The 17133-nt window shown below is 38.4% G+C and overlaps 1 protein-coding gene and 1 pseudogene across 1 annotated transcript in view; both read right to left on the bottom strand.

Moving 5' to 3' along the window:
• Nucleotides 1-17133, bottom strand: part of CHRNA7 (cholinergic receptor nicotinic alpha 7 subunit) — a 124252-nt gene that overhangs the window by 70558 nt on the left and 36561 nt on the right. The window lies entirely within an intron of this gene.
• LOC101050933 (elongin-B pseudogene) lies at nt 7326-8611 on the bottom strand (annotated as a pseudogene).

The raw sequence follows: 17133 nt of genomic DNA, 5'->3' as shown, positions 1-17133 counted from the left end.
AGTTTCAGAGTATGGTCTGGGAACCCCTAGGTTTCCAAGATGCTTTCAGAGGACCAGCGAGTCCAATCTTTTCTCATAAGGGTTAGGCGTTACTTCCCTCTTTCACTCCCCACTCCCCTTGAGTCTTCCACAGAGCTTTGCAGAGGCTACAGGACATAGGGACCACAGCCGACTGAATGCAGAAGCCAGTCAGAGAGTCCAGATGTCTTCTATTATGTGAGGCATTAAGGAGATTTGCAAAAATAAAAAGCAATTCCCACTGATTTCTTGGGGGAAAATGTGGTTATTTTCCATAAAATACTATTTGTGTTAACATTATGCTATTTATGGAATGGCCTTACAATATTAAGTGAATTAATGAACTTTAAAATGCTTCTCAGCTTTCATCTCCAATGTGGTAAATATTGATAGATATAATAATGTAAACAAAACTTAGAAGATCCTCAATAACCTCAAGGAGAACAAAAGAGTCCTGAAGCCCGGATGTTTGAGAGCTGCTGATGGGGAGCTTGGCATTTCTAGGACATCCTGGTCCTTGTACCATGGGGTCTGGCCTTCTCAGGATGCAGAACCTGGCTCCACCTCTGCTCACATTTTGAGATTGCTCAGGGTCTGTGTGTTGGAGACCCAATGTAAAACGTACAGATAATACAGACTCTGGGCGCTGGTATTCACTAGCCATGTGGGCTTGGGGTGGTCACTGAACTTTTCTGAGACTCAGTTCCCTTATTTGTGAAAACAAGGGTGATGGTTGTCAACTGCTCTCTCTCCAGCATGTTGCAAGGACTGAATAGGTAGCATGAAGAAAAGTGCCTAAAACATAGCAAAGTTCTCCACTGTTCAATTTCTAGAGAAAAGTTCCTTTGATAGAAAGGTACTGAAAAGGCTAAGATAATTGGCTCAAACTGGCAATATCTCCTCACTATCTGTGGCTGCCTATTTTTAGAGGTGGCACATAATTACCAGTTGTTTTTCTGTTTCTAATTTAACTATGTAATAATTTGTTTTGGTTCTCAGTTTATTCATTTAGCTCTGCAATGTTCCTTTTATTCTGTTATTTTATTAGCTCATCTTTGAAACCTGATTGGTTTGGTTCCCACTGAAATTAAGGCTTAGGAATTAAGTGTCTAGAGGTCATCATTAATATTCCCAGTGGGTTCATGGTTATTCTGCGATGCATGAACATACAGATGAGAATCTTTTCAAAAAGTGTGTGCAACCTGACTTCCTTCAAGCCTAGGATCCTGGCCTCATCCACCAGCTAGCCGTCTTGGCAGAGGGTTAAGCTAAGCAACTTCACTATTTCTAGGATTCTGGAGCTCCTTAATCACAGCTGAACTGTTTACAGATATATGCTTATTTCTGACTTTACCATTAAACACTGACAAATAGAGGAAATGCATTATGCTTTAAAACACAGCACCCTGAAGACCCTGAGACTGGAGACATTGCTCCAAAGAGCCACTGAGGTAGAGACTGCAATCCTTGGAAAAACTTCTGCCTCTAGAACTCCCCCAATAGAGTGATTATGAACTCTTTGATTTTACTTTCAACTACCAAAGTTAATCTTGCACAGTTCTAGAACACTGATTTCAGGAACAATGCAATGTATAAGGCCTAAGGGATTTTAAAAATCAGACCACAGTATAATATGTATATATTTATATGTATTTTTTCCTCCCAACAGGTCAGCATGCAATTCCTTGAGACATAATCCCAGGAAAGATCCAGGATGACAAGATGGAAAACTGGCTGATCAGCCTGAGTCCTTTAGGAAGAATAAATTCCAGGTGAACAGAGGCAAGTGGGTCTCCTGAGCTTTGGACTTCTATCTAAGCAACACCACTGACTTTTGCTCCCCCTGTGAAATCCACTGCCCAATGCCGGATTGAAGGGAGCAAGGCGCACCACGAAGCTGTTCGGCTGTCTATGTGTACAGGAATAAGAGAGCTTAGGAGGTGAGCCCCACCCAAGCTGGTGTCCATTTGGTTCATGCTCGGTGGACTCCCATCCCCAGAGCTGCCCATCCTTCTTAGGGAGGGAGGAAGAGTTCAAGTGTGCACTTTTCACTGCAACTGAAAGGCTTCCTTTCTTTCTATGAGGAAGGGCCCCATCTCCCTCAAAGGACCTAACTCTTGGGAATGAAGCCTGGAAGATGGATAATGAGAGTGGAACCTAACAGAGAAAGAACTGATCTTGAATTAGCAGAGCTGACAACGGGAGGTGAAAGGAGACTTGTGGAGTAGGGGAGAAAGTGGGGAAGAGACTCTGGGTTTCTGGCATACTGAGTGGAGCAGGAATCAAGCCTCTCCTAAACTATCCTTGAACAGAAAGGATAAACCTCTCTTTACGTTTAAGGCATCATCCCAACTGAATCAATTTTCAGGAATTTCCTTGACTGTTTACAAACTGTATCTCACTGGACTAAGAGCAAACACCTACATGCACAGCCAGACTCTCACAAATGCCTTGTTACAAAATTTCTGTAATCAGGCTTTTCCAATGAATTGTCAGAAAGCTAGTTGCAAGAAATCTCATCACAATTGGGGTCCTCTAAAGAACTGAGTTAGAGACAAGGAGACCCCAACAGAGCTCTTGGTATGGAACTGGTGCAAAGTGGGTTTGAAAGGCCAATAAAAAGGGCAGGGATAAGATACATGAACGGAATTTAGAAGCAGTAATTTATTTTTCTTTGTTGTTGTTGTTGTTGTTATTTGATGTCTCTAATACTTCTACAAATAATATAGGTTGATTGGTTTAATAAACAAAGACAAAAATCAGGCCATGAATCAGAAAAGTATGACATAAAAATAACATATCCCTATTACCTCACAGAAAATACGAATGAGGCATCAGCCAAATAAAAGCAAATTGGAATGGTAGCTACAAGGGGGTATGCGCATGAGTGAATGAATGATTAAATAAATATATACATAAATAAAAATTTTAAAATAAGCACAAGGAAGAAAGGCAAGCAGATACACACAACTAATATATAAAGTAGCCTGGAAAAAAGCCGGAACAAGAAAGGCATGCTTCTCATGAGTTCTTTATATTAGACTATATAAGTCTCTGATCAAATTAAGCATGATTTCAAAGATGAGCTAATAAAATAACAAAATAAAAAGAACACTGCAGAGCCAAATGAATAAACTGAGAACCAAAACAAATTATTACATAGTTAAATTAGAAACAGAAAGAAACAAAACAGACACAGCTAAAAATTGAGTTACTGGCATGAAGGCAGGGCATGAGATAATCACGGTGTGAGATAATCACGGTGTTTGCAGAGCAAACACACAAAGAAATTACATCAATTACGGAAGAGGTTGGAAATGGAAGTGAAACAAGAAGCCACAGCTAGAGCTGAAATGGAGACTACAACATGAGAAACTAGTTAATAAGTATACCTGGATAATACATGGGGGACCTGCTTCTAGTTCTAGCAAAACAGGAGACTCTATAATGTGAATGCCATCCTGCTACAAACGCCTAGAAACTCTGGAGAAAATCAAGCAAATGTCTTCTGAAATGCTGATTTCAGCTCACAAGAAAGCATAAGAAATCCTCAAAAACAACAACAACAAAAATCCAAGAGGAAACTGAAAAGAACCTTGTAAGTATGTGAGCTGACACTGTAGCACAGTGCAGGAGTGTCGGACCAGTGGCCAGTTTTATTCACAGGGAGCTTAAGTGATGCCTAAGTGGGACTATGGAAAAGATTCTCTCTCATAGGTGGAGGGCTGAACCAAACCCCCGACCCATTTCCACCAGCATGGCACAGGAATCTTGAAGAGACCACTGGACAAAAAAGAAGCAAGTTAGTCTGTCTCAATCTGGGCTGAAAGTGGAGAGCCAGGGTATACTCCATTTTCTGAAAATACATGGGCCTTCTTTCCAATGGAGAATTCAAATGTAACCAATCCATAATGCCTGGGAACTCTACAAGCAATGGAATTAGCATAAAAATTGTTCCAGGCCAGTGAAACTTGAGGCACCGGACAAACACAATGAGAACAAATAAATTAGCAAACCACAAAAAAGAAACAAGGAATAACAAAAAATCGTTGCACAGAAAACACAACAATGATTACACCCTCCTGATCAAAAATACAAAGCACATAAAGTAAAAAATTTTCTATCAGTGAAAGAGAGAAAACCAAGTCAGGAGGAATAAGCCACCAAAAACACGGACAAGAGAAATATCAGAGGGATAATACTGAGTAAGTATGTTCAATGTGATTAAATGCATTAAAGAAATCACAAACACAGTAAAAGAATAAGATATTCTAGGGATAAAAACACAGATTTGAGAGAAAACAGAAGTAACAGCTTTGAAAAGTGAAAAACTTAGTAACTGAAATAAAAGCTCAGTGGGTGGGTTAAACAGTGAGTTCGAAAGAACAGAAAAAATCTGTAAGACAGATGCAATAAAATGACGTACAAGGTAGCTCAGAAAGATAGAGAGATGGAAAATGCGAATGCTTGAAAGACTTGAAGGGCACAATGAAAAGATTCAATACGTATATAAAGTAGTTTAAAAGAAAGCTTAAAGAAATGATGGCTGAGAAATTTCCAGAACTGGCCCACTTATCCTCAGATTAAGGAAGTACAGGTTCCTCAAAAATATAAACATAAATGAAAGACTAATCAAAGCTCCATCATTTTTTAGTTCTGGCATATAAACAGCTTAGAATTAATCACTGTCATACTTACAACAGAAAAAAAAATGAATGAACCGAAAAATCGATAACATTTCTTGGACTCGGGAGGGACTGACGCTGCAGAGTAAGTGCCACACTGAAATCTGGAGAGACATGGAATTCCAGGCACAGCCAAGATCTGCTCACTCAAAGCAGAAGCCACTGGAGCTATGAACTTGCGGTAATGCTTAGATGATAATTTCAGTGAATCTCTGGTGGCTGAGTGTCAACCAGCAATGAGTGAGAGTAAGAAACCGACAGAGAGCCAAAGTCTTGTTGAGGCCTCTGCAATTTCCTGGGTTTTATCTCTAGAAACTTCACCAAGTTCTCATGGTAAATACCCAAGGAAGATCTTGTGGCTGCAGCAAGAGAAGGGGAGAAGTAACCACTGGAAAACAGGTCACCCAGAGCCTTCTCCTCAACAAAATCCTTCCTTCCAGGGTTTATCAGAGCCTTATCCCTGTGAGGGAAATGGCATTTGTCCCACTCCAGCACCCTGTGGCCTGTCTGTCTTACCTAAGGGGGAAAACGCTATACCACTACTATACCACTGGAGAAACACTTGTGAAGGTCATAGCCCAGACACACAGGCCTGCTAAAACACTACCATGTAACAGGATTACAGAACGCTTCTTCCTCTTATCCACACTTATCACCACACCAACAGGGGTCCAGTATGACTACTATGAATTACAATCCAATGAGCTGTAGATTCTCTGAGAAAGAGTACTTAATTAAAGAAGACAGATGTCAAGAGGGAAGACAAAAACAGCACTAGAAGAACCTGAAGCCTCTGGCAGTTAAAGCTATCGCAAGTATCAAATAAAGCCCAACTACTACTAGTCACATGAATTTCCCACACTAAAAAGGTACTTAGCTAAATTCATAATGTCATGAACATTTCTGGTTTATGACAGAAAAATTACAAGGCAATGAAAATAAAAAACAGTCTAAAGAGACAAAGCAAACCTCAGAACACAACTTAGATATGACACAGATGTTGAAATTATCAGAGAAGAAAGTAATGTGATCAATATGCTAAAGGTGTTAAAGAAAAAATAAACAACATTCAAAAGCGGTTGGGTAATAGCAGAAAGATAGAAACTCTAAGAAAGAATTGCAAGGAAATACTAGAAATCAAAAACAGTGTAACAGAAATAAAGAATGAGTCTATGCAACTTGAACACATTTCATCAAAAATGTAAGTTAAATGAAATTTAAGCATTTTAAAGTTTTAAAAGAAAAAAGAAAGTATGTATTTGATGGCCTCATGAGGAGACTGGACACAGCCAAATATGGAATCAGTGAACTGGATATGTCAACAGAAGCTTCCAAAACTGAATTGCAAAAAGGAAAAAAAAAAAAAAAAAAAACCAGATTATCCAAAAATTGTGGGACAATTTTGAAAGGTATAACACATGTATAGTTGAATCACCGGAAGGGAGAGCAAAACAGAAAGAATCGTTGAAATAATAATGGCTGAGAACTTCCCAGCACCACGGACAGACACAAATCATAGATACAAGAAGCTCAGTAGACAAGAAGCAAGGTAAATATCCAAAAAAAACTAAACATAGATCTTACGCTTATCCCAGAAATTAAATCAGAATGAATCATAAGCCTATTTATAAAATATAAAACTCTAATACTAGAAGAAAATACAGGATTAAATATATGTGACTTTGGGTTTGGTGATTATGGTTTTTGATACAACACAAAGACATGATGATCCATGCAAAGAAAAAATTAGTAAGTATTAGTAAGTTGGACTTTTTCAAAATTAAAAAGTGCTCTATGGAAGATACTGTTATAAGAATGAAAAGAAAAACTACAGAGTAAGAGAAAATTTTACAAAATACATCTCCGATAAAGAACTTATATCCAAAATACATACAGGAAAGAACCCTAGCAATACAAAAACAAACATCTTGACTAAAAAATGGCGAAAGGCTACAAACAGACAACTCACCAAAGAAGATGTATAGATAACAAATAAACACATGAAAAGATGCTTCATATCATGTTATGATGTATATGCAAATTAAAACAATGCAATACTACCATACTCCTATCAGAAAGGCTAAAATCCAAAAAGTTCACATTACCAGTTGCTGGGAGAATGTGGAACAACAGGAATGCTCGTTCATTGCTGGCAAGAATGCAAAATGGTATGGCCACTTTGGAAGACAATTTGGCAGTTTCTTGCAAAACTAAACCTAGTGCTACCATATGATACAACAAGTATATTCCTAGATATTTACCCAGTGAATCTACAGAAAACCTGCCTGTGAATGTTTATGGCGGCCTAAAGCATAATCGCAAAAGCTGGATGCAATCAAGATGTCCTGTAATAGGTGAATGAAACCCCATGGCACACTCACACAATGGATTATTATTCAAGTATAAAATGAAATGAGCTCTTAAGTCATGAAAGATACAGGTGACTCTTAAAGACATATTGCTAAGTGAAAGAAGCCAGGCTTTTTTCTTTTTCTTTTTTTTTTTTTTATTTTTCTTTTTTATTTATTTTTCAACTTGCTCAGTGCTTTATTTTTTATTTTATTTATTTATTTTTGACTCCCAAATCTCCTTTATTGAAGGGAATGGGGCTCTTCGGGGTCCTCACTGCACGGCTTGTTCATTGGCACTGCTTCCCTAGTCGGGCAGCTCGGGCAGGCTGGAGAACGGCTCCATGCACAGGGCCTCAAAGGTGTCCTCTGCCCGGAAGGCCAGCCCCACTGTGGCTGGGGCCTGTGGCCGTGCTGTTCGACTGGTGAAGCCACACTCGCCCAGTGTCTTGCCATCATCCCAGAGTTGGTCATCCTTGTACAGCGCTGCTCGTCGGGCGGCTGCTTGAGGATGCCCTCGACGATGCGCTTCAGCTCGGACACTGTGCTGGACTCCTTGGCGTCCGTGAAGATGGTGGCCTTGTGGCACCGGATCATGAGGAACACGTCCATCGCAGCGGCTGCTTTACGTTCATTTCTGAGTTTTTTAGATTCTACCTGACACAGAACAGCAGGTCTACTTGTCTTTTTGTTAGGAATAGATAAATGGATCACAGAGTCCTTTTAGGGCAGAGAATTCTGTATCATATTGTAATGGTTTAACATACACTTATGGATAATTCCAATTGCACTGTTTATCCTCTAAGCATTTATTCTAGTTTCACATTTCATTAACTCTAAGATGCCATTCCATTGTAAGATATGCCCAATTTCAAATTTTAAAAAAATGTGAAACTCATGTGCATCTTAGAATGAATGGAATATGGTGTTAAGTTTCTTTGCATGCGTAAGGATAATGATAGAGAAAATATATAAAGTAGCAGAGACGGCTAATGATCTATCACAATGTCATGCACTCTAATGTTTGAAAAACATTAATTGGGATAAAGGGCCTACATGGGGGATTCTGCCAGAATCAAAATTGATATTTTTATAAATTATCTCAAAGGCAGGGAGGGAACTTTCTAAGTTTGCAGATGCCCTTAAACTTATTTAAACACCAAAGGCTACTAGAAGTGACCTATAGGGACATGTTGCTGAACTATACGAATTAGGAGGAGGGCCGAGTGCGGTGACTAGCACCTGTAATCACAGCACTTTGGGAGGCCAAGGTGGGTGTATCACCTGAGGTCAGGAGTTCGAGACCAGCCTGGCCGACACATGGTAAAACCCTGTCTGTACCAAAAATAAAAAAGGGCGGGGGACATCTGTAATCCCAGCTACTCAGGAGGCTGAGGCAGGAGAATTGCTTGAACCCGGGAGGCGGAGGTTGCAGTGAGCTGAGACCATGCCACTGCACTCCAGCCTGGGCCACAAGAGTGAAACTCCATCTCAAAAAAAGAGAAAGAGAGAGATAAAAGGAAAGAAGGAGAGGGAGAGGGAGAGGGACAGGAAAGGATGGGGGAAAAGGATTGAATCGTGGTAATACCAGAGCATAAACAACTGCAAGTCAGGGAAAAAAGAGAAGTTACGAGTCATCATCAACCATTTCTAAATATCCTGGTTTCACGTTACCCTGCACTCCTTAACCATGAAGAACAGAACAAAAACATTTTTCTCTTCCAAATATTTCAACACAGACACAAGAGAAAGGGAAAATATGGGTATTTAAAGCAATCAAAGGCATAGAAAGGGAGGAGCCCGATGGTGGGGGCTCCTAGGAGGACATGTCCACATTACTAGACTCCCTCAAAGGACTCAGAGGTCAGCCGATAAGAGTGGGTATGAGTGCAGGTCATGTAGGCAGTGCCAGCCTGTCTCATGGCTGCCTTAATGTACTAGCATGAGCAGTCGGTGAGGCCGCACCTGAGTAAAGTAGCCTGAAGAGTTTCCCAGGGCAGCTGGTCCAAACTGTCTTCCTCTTCAGCACAATTCTTGGACAAAATGCCCACTACTGGTGATTCACATTTATTAAAGACTTTCACATTTATTAAAAATATGTGATGGAGAGGAAGGAATATTGAACATGATATGCCAAAGCTTCAGTCCTCTATACTGGAGCCACCAATGGTAAATCCAACCCTGACCTAATGGCGCTCTGCTCTTTGCCCAAAGTGCATGTTCTGAGACTGTATGTTTCTATGAACACTGCTACCCAGTCAGCCCCATGTTGAACTCCAAACAAGGAACACACTGGTGAGAGAATTTGCTGGAAGTCCTGCCTTGTGAAACCAGGCTGGGGTCATCCCTAAATCTATGGTCTAACAGAGCCCTACATAAATTATGGACATTAGTAAACAGAAAGAACTGTAACTCCTTCTACCAATTCCTAGTTCATGTTGTCACAAGGATTCTAAGAAGTCCCGTAGAATCTGATTAAACTGGCAGTTTTTAAACATATTTATGGAATCATTCTTGTTTTTCCATAAAAATCTATAAATAGTGAGTTCTGTACAGATCTTCAGGCTCTAATTCTTCTCTTACAGACTTGCAAGAAGGTAATAAATTATTGGTGTCCAGAAATACCTTGGCAATTCATTCTAATTAATCAAACAAACAGAGTTTTAACACAAGAAAAACTATACGTCTCCCTTCTCCAGCCCAAAATTCCATTTCCCATCCAATCTAGGGCATATACTGGTGTCCTCTTCTACACGGAATAGAGAATCACTAAATAAATCAAATACCAATCATTCCTAAACCCTTTTCTTCTTCTGAAAAGGAAAATAAAGTGACTCCTGACATGAAGCCACTACACCAATTACCAAGAAAAATGTTCCTATCACAAAATCAGGAACCAAATTACTTTGGAACTTTTTCATAATTTAGGTGATTAAATAGTTTGCATAAATTTCCAAAGTAATTTCTTCCTTCATAAATGGCCTTTTGTTATATGCGAGCCACTTAATATGCCAGGAAAACGTTTTTTTCATTATAAACCCTGAACTGGCTGGGAATAAATTGCTAAGAGTAAATGGTGTCCAAGTTTGAATCTATACAATAGTTAACAGTCGAATTTCTGTCCCACACCATCCATCCTCCTTATCTCATCCCTTCACATGTAGACCAAAATAAATTTGCACTGGTTTTTACATTTATTATATCCTAGAACAACAATGTTTCTTTTCGATTTGAACAAGTCCCTTGGTCTGTTTTGTGTTGCTCTAACAGAAATATCATGAAGGAGATGATTTATCAAGAAATGTATTTCTCACAGTTCTGGAGGCTTGGAAGTCCAATTTCAAAGGACTGACATCTGGCAATGGGGCTTCTTGCTACAACAGCCCATGATGGAAGATGGAAGGGCTAGAGAGTGCTCAAGAAAGAGCAAGAGGGGACCAGACTCACTTTTATAACATATCGACTCTTGAGATAATTTGTTATCTTTCCCTTTCACAATAACTCATTCCTGAAAAAACAATATTAATCATTATCAGTGAATCACCTCTTACTAGGCCCACTTCCCAATACTGTTGCATTAGGAATTAAGATCTCAACATATGAACTTTGGGGGACACATTTAAGCCATAGAACCAAGGAATACATTTGCTCTAATTTATATTTTATAGAAAGTCAGGTTATCATGAAATACCAGGTTATAAAATAAGGAGATTCCTAGGAAAGAAACAGCCCCATAGCATTTTATAACCCAATCGAAGAACTTTCCACTAAACCTTAAGAATCAGATTGTTTCTACTCTCACCTTTCCCCCCAGACACATCCCAACCTTCTCATCTACTCTTCCATGTTTTTTTTTTTTTTAACCTTTCCAAAAATCTCACAATACTCACTCACCCCTCAGAAGGAACTTTCCCAGTCCCATCTCAGTTGTGCTGCCTAAAGTTTAAAGGCATTGTGTTTCCAAAGCTCTGCCAGTAGATAGCTCCATCAGAAAGGCAGAGGTACAGACAAAGGGAAGGGAAGACAAAGAGAGCACAATCTCCCCTTCTGCTCTTACAAACTGAACACACCACACTAAAAGTAATGAAAAGCTACTCCAATAAACTCACACATGAAGAGGGAGGGAATGATACTCCAAAGGTTGTGGGTATGTATTATTGCTTTGGTAGAAGGGTGCCAGATAAGGTTTCCAAAAACACATGAATGGGGAGAAAAGTGACTGTCATTCACTATGTTTGTCTTCTCTCATTTCACTGAATTAATTCTAACATCGAATTTATAAATAGTAAGTACAGCATGGGGAGAAATGACAGATACAGGTGAGGGGACGGAAGGCAGCAAACCACACTGCCATGTGTGTACCTATGCAACAATCTTGCATGTTCATCACATGTACCCCAAAACCTAAAATGCAAAAAAAAAAAAAAAGTACAACTGTAAAACACTGCTACATTTTTACATTCTAGACTCTTCCTCCTCCGGGTATGGGTTCATGGATTTTTCACCATAGATCATTGGAAATGACCCTGAGAGAATGAAAGACTGATTGGCTTCCATCACTGAGGGCTATTTCTTTAAATCCTAACTTACACATAAATTTGTATATATAAAATAAACCAAGTCACCACTCAAGGCAATCTTTTAAAATAAGACTCAGAGCTGATGAGGGTATGGTGAAACAGGCAGTTTCCTACACTGAGTCCACATATATAAACCAGCACATGCTTCCTTCAAAGCAACGTATAAGTTGCCTTTAGCAAAGAGAGTTTTTTGAAAAACGATATTAATTTTTGAGACTACTAATTTCTCTTTTTTTTTTTTTTTTTTTTTTGACAGACTCTCACCCTGTCACCCAGGCTGGAGTGCAGTGGTGCAATCTCAGCTCACTGCAACTTCTGCCTCCTGGGTTTGAGTGATTCTCGTGCCTCAGCCTCCCAAGTAGGTGGGACTATAGGCGTGCACCACCACACATGGCTGATTTTGTATTTTTAGTAGAAGACAGGGTTTCATCATGTTGGCCATGCTGGTCTTGGATTCCTGACTGCAAGTGATCCACCTGTCTTAGCCTCCCAAAGTGATGGTATTACAGGCGTGAGCCACCACACCCAGCTTGAGCTTACTAATTTCACATCTAAGAAATTATACTAAAAAACAGTCAGTGATCATAACAAAAATGGAAACCAAAGACGTTGATTGTAATTTATTTATAGTGCTAGCAATATTATCAACAAAGTTAACTGCCTAGCAATACATCACTGCTTATACATAAAATGGACTATTATATAAGTCATTTTTTTCAAAAGCATATAATCATATTAAAAATAAGATATACAGTGGAAAGAAGACATCACATAAAGTTGTACCTATGGCATTATCCAATTGTTGAAGGAACTGTTTAAGTTCTGTTCTGTGATCCCCATATTTCACATCCTGTGTTGTCATGAATATGATCTGACTGATTATTTTCATGCTGAATTGTTCTCTGAAATATTCTCATCTAACATATAACCTGCTTTAGTAAGAAATTACAGGTAGAGATTGTAAACACAAAGGTAGAATAGAAATTACCCAATTTGAAAAACAAAGGTAAAATAAACTGAAAAATAGAAATCAAAGACCTATGGGACTACAACAAAGTATCTAATAATCATGTAACTGGATTCGTAGATAAAAGGGGAAAGAAGGTAGAGTTGAAAAAGTGCATTAATAATGACTGACACTTCACAAATTTGATAAAAGACACAGATCAATAGCTTAAAGAAGTGAGCAAACCCCAAACAAGATAAATCCAAAGAAATATCCACCATGACACATAATAGTCACTTCTAAAAATTAGGGACTATGCAGAAGCCTTAAAAACAGAGAAGGCAGCACTTTGGGAGGCCAAGGCAGGTGGATCATGAGGTCAAGAGATGGAGACCATCCTAGCCAACATGGTTAAACCCTGTCTCTACTAAAAAAAAACACAAAAATTAGTAGGGCATGGTGTCATGCGCCTGTAGTCCCAGCTACTCGGGAGGCTGAGGCAGAAAAAATGCTTGAACCCGGTAGGTGGAGGTTGCAGTGAGCCAAGATCACGCCACTGCACTCCAGCCTAGCGCCTAGCGACAAAGCAAGACTCTGTCTCTCCCTCCAAAAAAAACAGAGAAGGAAAAATGACACATTAACTATACTGCAAAAACAATTTAAATGACAGAGTACTATTCATTGGAAACCACAGAGTTCAAAAGGAAGTAAAACAAACTTTTCAAATGCTGAAAAAAAAGATCAACTCAGAATCCTAGATACAGCGAAACATACTGGTCAATGAAAGGAAAATGAAATTCTCAAATTAAGGCAACTAAAAGATTGTGTTGCCAACACATCTATCTTTAAAAGAATAGCTAAAGGAAATTCAACAGACAGAAAGGAAACATTAAAAGAAGGAAGTGTGGAGAGAAAGGAGGAAAAAATACAGCAAGTAAAAGTATAGGTAAATACAATATAACTTTTTTCTGATGTTGAGTATTCTAAATTATGTTTGCTGGTTGAAGCAAAAATTATAAAACTGTCTGAGATGGGTTTAATGTATGTGGAGAAAACAGTAAGGGTAACTACAGGAGAGGATAAAGGGAAGTAAAGCTTCTACACTGCAGACAAACTAATAAAATAATATTAGTAGATATAGAAATAAGCTATTCATAAATAATATGATACCTAGAAAAACTCCTAATATTCAAATAATAGAGTATTACTCATTGGAATAATTTATATATACATAAAGAGTTTCACTGACACTCACTGAATAAATCAAATTCAATTCTTAAAAATGTTCAAATAGCCTGTAGGAAGGCAGGTAAAACATAAAAAAGAGAAACAAACAAAAAACAGAAACAAAAGGCACACATAGGCCCCTAACATATCAGTAATTACATTAAATATAAATACTCTAAGTACTGTAATTTTTTTTTATTAACTTAATTCCACATTCTAAGTTCCAGGATACATGTGCAGGTTTGTTACATAGGTAAATGTGTGCCATGGTGGTTTGCTGCACCTATCAACCCATCACCTACGTATTAAGTCCAGCATGCATTCACTATTTTCCCTGATGCTCTCGCACTGCCAGGACCCCACCCAACAGGCCCTGGTGTGTGTTGTTCCCCCTCCCCCACACCCCACATCCATGTGTTCTCATTGTTCAGCTCCCACTTATGAGTGAGAATATGCAGTGTCTGGTTTTCTGTTCCTGCATTAGTTTGCTGAGAATAATGGCTTCCAGCTCCATCCATGTCCCTGCAGAGTACATGATCTCATCCTTTTTATGGCTGTGTAGTATTCCACGGTGTATATGTATCACATTTTCTTTATCTAGACTATCATTGATGAGCATTTGGGTTGATTCCATGTCTTTGCTATTGTAAATATTGCAGCAATGAACAAAGACATGCATGTATCTTTATAATAGAATGATTTATATTTCTTTGGATATATACCCAGTAATGGGATTGCTGGGTCAAATAATATTCCTGGTTCTAGGTCTTTGAGGGATTGCCACACTACCTTCCACATGGTTGAACTAACTTACATTCTCACCAACAGTACACAAGCATTCCTATTTCTCCACAGCCCTGCCAGCATTTGTTGTTTCTTAACTTTTTAATAATCGCCATTCTGACTGGCATGAGTTGGTATCTCATTGTGGTTTTGATTTGCATTTCTCTAATAATCTGTGATGTTGAACTTTTTTTCTTTTATTTGTTATAGGCCATATAAATATCTCCTTTTGAGAAATGTCGGCTCATGTTTTTTGCCCATTTTTTAATGGGATTGTTTGTGTTTTACTTGTAAATTTGTTTAAGTTCGTTATAGATTCTGGATATTAGACCTTTGTCTAATTGCCAATTTTTTCTCACATTCTATAGGTTGTGTGTTCATTGTGATGATAGTTTCTTTTGCTGTGCAGAAGCCTTTTGGTTAGATCCCATTTGTTAATTTTTGTCTTTGTTGCAATTGATTTTGATGTTTTCAACATGAAATCTTTGCCCATGCCTACCATCCTGAATGACAGTGCCTACGTTTTCTTCTAGGTTTTTATAGTTTAGAGTTTTACATTTAAGTCTTTAATCCACCTTAATATTTGTATATGGGTATAAGTAAAGGGTCCAGTTTCAGTGTTCTGCATATGTCTAGCCAGTTCTCCTAGCACCATTTATTAAATAGGAAATCTTTTCCCCACTGCTTGTTTTTGTTAGGTTTGTAGACAGTCAAATAGCTGTAGATGTGTGGTCTTATTTCTGAGTTCTTTATTCTGTTCCATCGGTCTACATGTCTGTTTTTATACAAGTACCATGCTACTTTGGTTACTATATCACTGTAGCATAGTTTGAAGTTGGGTAAAGTGATGCCTCCAGGTTTATTCTTTTTGCTTAGAATTGCCTTGGTTATAAGGGCCCTTTTTTTGGTTCAATATGAATTTTAAAGTAGTTTTATTCTAATTCCGTGAAGAATGTCATGGGAATTTAATGGGGATGGCATTGAATCTATAAAATTACTTTGAGCAGTATGGCCATTTTCACAGTATTGATTCTTCCTATCTATGAGCATAGAATGCTTTTCCATTTGTTTGTATCCTCTCTGATTTCCTTGAGCAGTGATTTGTGGATCTCCTTGAAGAGGTCCCTCACTTCCCTTGTTAGCTGTATTCCTAGGTATTTTATTCGCATTGTAGCAATTGTGAATGGGAGTTCATTCATGATTTGGCTCTCTGCTTGTCTGTTATTGGTGTACAGGAAAGTTTGTGACTTTTGCACATTGATTTAATGTCCTGAAGTTTTGCTGAAGTTTCTTATCAGCTTAGAAAGCTTTCAGGCTGAGACAATGGGGTTTTCTACATATAGGATCATGTCATATGCAAACAGACAATCTAACTTCCTCTCTTCCTATTTGAATAACCTTTATTTCTTTCTCTTGCCTGATTTCCCTGGCCAGAACTTCCAATACTATGTGGAGTAGGAGTGGTGAGAGAGGGCATCCTTGTCTTGTGCTGGTTTTCATGGGGAATGCTTCCAGCTTTTGCCCATTCAGTATGATATTGGCTACGGATTTGTCATAAATGGCTCTTATTATTTTGAGGTATGCTCCATCAATACCTAGTTTATTGAGCATTTTTAACAGGAAGGGATGTTGAATTGTATCGAAGACTTTTTCTGCATTTGCCAAGATAACCAAGTGGTTTTTGTCTTTAGCTCTGTTTATGTGACAAATTACGTTTATTGATTTGCATATGTTGAACCAACCTTGCATCCCAGTGATGAAGCTGACTTGATCGTGGTGGTGAAGTTTTGTGATTTGCTGCAGGATTTGGTTTGTCAGTATTTTATTGATGGTTTTTGCATCGAAGTTCATCAGGGATATTGGCCTGAAATTTCCTTTTTTTGTTGTATCTCTGCCAGGTTTTGGTATCAGGATGATGCTGGCATCAAAAAATGAGTTAGAGAGGAGTCCCTCTTTTTCAGTTCTTTGAAATCGTTTCAGAAGAAATTATTATTACTACCTCAATTTCAGAACTTGCCATTGGTCTATTCGGGGATTCAACTTTTACCTGGCTCAGTCCTGAGATGGTGTATGTGTCCAGGAATATATCCATTTCCTCTAGATTTTCTAGTTTTAAATAAAGTAATTTAATACAGATTGGCAGAGAAGACTAGAAAAACAGGTCCCAATAGTCTTTAAAACACATGATGCTGGAATAATTGACATCCACATACAAAAAAATAAACGTAGATACAACCTTACATCCCTCACAAAAAGTACTCAAAATGGATCATAGGCCTAAATGCAAAATACAAAGCTAGCAGATAACATAGGAGAAAACCTACATGACTTTGGTACAGTGATGACTTTTTACATGTAACACCAAAGGAATGATCTATGAAAGACAGTACTGATAGACTGGACTTCACTAAAATTAAAACCTTTGCTCTGCAAAAGAAAATTTCAAGATAATGAGAAGCCAAGCCACAGAATGGGAGAAAACAATTGAAAGAGACAAATCAGATAAAGAACTGCTATTAAAAAAATCAATGAATGCTTAAAATTCA

This window comes from Saimiri boliviensis, chromosome 5 (assembly GCF_048565385.1).
Source record: "Saimiri boliviensis isolate mSaiBol1 chromosome 5, mSaiBol1.pri, whole genome shotgun sequence".
NCBI lineage: Eukaryota > Metazoa > Chordata > Mammalia > Primates > Cebidae > Saimiri > Saimiri boliviensis.
This window is presented reverse-complemented; position numbering and strand designations above follow the sequence as displayed.